Raw genomic sequence first — 3439 nt, forward strand, 5'->3', positions numbered from 1 at the left:
GGCAGAAGCAGGCAGATCTCTGTGAGTTCAAGGCCAGCCTGGTCTACAAAGCAAGTCCTGGACAGCCAGGGCTACACAGAGAAACTCTGTCTTGAAAAATAAAATTTTTAACATGTAACTCGTACCTGACACTGTTTGGGTGACCAAGAACCAAAGACTAGACAGGGCAAAGACATAGGATAAAACCAAATACAACTGTTCTTTTATTAAAAAAGAAAAGTATAGTGATAAAATGGCTCCTAATGATATTCTGCTATACTTACAGATCAATGCCTAATTCAGCCACTATCAGAGAAGCTTCCTCCTGCAGCAGATAGAGACCCACATACAGACATCATGCAAAGAGAAAGAGAAAGACTCCTCCAAGCTCATAGAACCTCAAGGAACAGGAAACAGAAAAAGTATAAGAGCCAGAAAGGATGAAAGACACCAAGAAAACAAGGCCTCTAAACGAACTTAGCAAAGCTCGTATGAAGTCAGAGACAGAAGCAGCAAGCACAGGTCTTCTGTGTATATCTTTCATCTTCCAGTTTAGTGTTTTTATGGGATTCTCTAGTGTTTGAATAAGTAGGTCTCTGATTCTTGTGCCCTCTCTTGGGCTCTTTCCCTTCTGTTGGTTTGCCTTGCTCAACTTTGATGTGATGGGTTTTTTTTTATCTTATTATGTTTTATTTTGGTATGTTTTATTGTTTATCTCTTAGGAGCCTGTTCTTTCACAATGGGAGATAGAAAGAGATTGGATTCTGATGACAGAGGCGGTGGGGAGGAACTGAAAGAAGTAGAGGGAGGGAAAACGGTAATCAGTATAAATTATATGAACAAAGAAACTATTTTCAGTAAAAGAAAAATTAGTTACTATTGTGTATTTTGTGTGTGTGCATGTGTGTGCACATGTATGTAAGCACACATTCTGTGTGCATGTGAACATCAAAGGACAAGTTCCAAGCATGTTTTCTCCTTCCACCATGTGGGTCCACAGGATCAAACTCAGATAGTCAGGCTTGATGGCAGATGTGTTAACTTCCTGGGCTACCTCGCTAGCTGTGAAGTGTTTTATTTTAATAATACATAGTTTACATTATTTATGAGGTATTATTTATGTCTGTTAAGTATGTGTGTGTGTGTGTGTGTGTGTGTGTGTGTGTGTGTGTGTGAGTAGTAGTAGTAGTAGTATTAGCAGCAGCAGTAGCTAACAGAACAATTAGTGTTTATATTACCTTGAATTTTTGCCACTTCTTTATGATAATGACATTCAAATTTCTCCTAATTTGAAGTACTCAGAATGGAGACAGTAGAGGGCTGGTGGAATGGGGCAAGGTTGCTTAATGGTGTGTGTTTATTTGTTGTTGTTGTACTGACATACAACTTAATTTTGCTAAATACCAACACCCTTTCCTTTTGGCTTGACTGCCTGCTAACATTTCAATGGCTGTGTCTTTTGCAGCCGGAAAAATTAGTTTAATTACCTATGCTTACATGCTTTGTAAGCCACCATTTTTCCATCTATTTTTCTCCCCTGCTGGATTTCTTGCCGACTTTGAACCTGGTTCAGAAGAAAGATCTAGAGCCCTTCGTAGGAAGCCCGAGGCATGGTCCAGCAGCAGAGACAGCCTGCCAGAGTAAGCCTGGCCGCCATAAACAACAGAGTCTATGTTCCTGAGAGACAGCCAGAATTAGCCACTGTATTTGAGACCCAACTCCCTTCAGGGTTAAGAGTTACTGCTTCTCCCCATCTCATCCGGTTCTAGTCAGGAGTTCTTTAAACAAGGCTGTGTCCTGCTTGCATCCGCAATGTCTCTCAGCCTATAGCCAGCCAACTCCAACTCTCACTCATACCCTTTGAAGAGTGTCCCAGGCTGTGCAAAGTCCATCAAGTCACGTCCCCTTAAAGCCGTCCCATCTCTCTCCTCCAGCCTCCCATGATGGAGTCCTCTAAGGCTTGGTGGACCAACAAAGACACAGTTCCCTTCTCTGACAGACTCTCATTTATGGGTGAGAGTGATGGTAAGCCATTCCGGGCCTGAGAAGACATCTCTCCAGGGATTTTTGTGTGTGGGGGGGAGAAACGTATAGAATAGGGTATGGCAAGATAATATTTACATTTAATGAAGTAAATGTTTCCCTTATAGTGAATGTAAACATGTTTTTGTTATGATCCCAAGTGTGGAATGTGGAACAGACTTGTGTGAGGGTATGTGGTGTTTGGGGATTTTTTTGGTTTTGGTTTTGTTTTTGTTTTTGTTTTTGTTTTCACTGAAAACAGACTTTTCAGCAAACAGATGATGTTTGTCCACCACAAAAGAAACCACCGCTTGTGGAGACATGGTCTTTGCCAACTGATAAACATCCTAGTACAGACTCTGAGAGGAGATATATATACATGTGTGTGTGTGTGTGTGTGTGTGTGTGTGTGTGTGTGTGTGTGTGTGTGTGTATTTGATCCCAAAACAAGAGGCAGGGCTTTTTTGGGGTTTTATTTTGTTTTTTTATTTGTTTGCTTTTTTGTTTTTGTCTTGGCTGTTCATCATGTCACTTTGAGATGCTCCTAGAGAGAACCACTCTAGTGAATACTTTTAGGTTCTAGGTTCTGGCTGCTGTTCTGGGTTCTAGCGGCTGTGGTTGTAGCCATCTTTGTTAAATTGTTGTTTTGTTGTTTAACTGCTTTGCTGGATTCTGCTGACTATGCCAGTGGAATTGCTCCAAGAAACTGAGTCTAAAAAGGTCTACTTCTCCTGTTCCCATTAACTTCTTTTCTCTCCTTTCTAGAGTAGGTGGGTTGGAAAGGAGGTATAAGCATTAAAAAAAAAATCAAATAAAGTAGGTTTAAAAAGTTCAAGGCCTGGGCTAGCGAGATGGCTCAGGGGTTAAGAGCACTGGCTGTTCTTCCAAAGGTCATGAGTTCAATCCCCAGCAATGGTGGCTCACAACCATCTATAGTGAGATATGGTACCCTCTTTCTGGCCTGCTGGCTCACATGCATGCAGAATACTGTATAAATAATAAATAAATAAAATTTATTTAGAAGCTCAAAGCCTACAGGTGGTGCCCAACATGGAGCCAAACATCCCCTGTTCTCTCATAAGTCCATTTTCAGTGGAAAAACACCACACACCCTCACACAAGTCTGTTTCGCATCCCACACTTGGGATTAAAACAAAAACATGTTCACATCCACAACATTCCCCTATTTTTTCCCTGTTTCAATTCTCATCCAGACAGTGTCTTGGGGAAAGGATATCGTATATAAAAGCATGTTTAAAAACAAAAGGGTTTCTTTCTAGCATTTGTGCTTTTATACCTAAGTCTTTAAGAACTGAAAACTCACACCATAACCTTGGATTTGGAAGAATTCTGTTAAGGGAGTTCTCCTGAGAGAGTTCTGTCATACTTCCCCAACGTATCACAAGCAACCAGTTGTATTGAGAAATCTATACTGTAT

This window comes from Acomys minous (genome assembly GCF_964271855.1).
Source record: "Acomys minous genome assembly, chromosome: 9".
NCBI lineage: Eukaryota > Metazoa > Chordata > Mammalia > Rodentia > Muridae > Acomys > Acomys minous.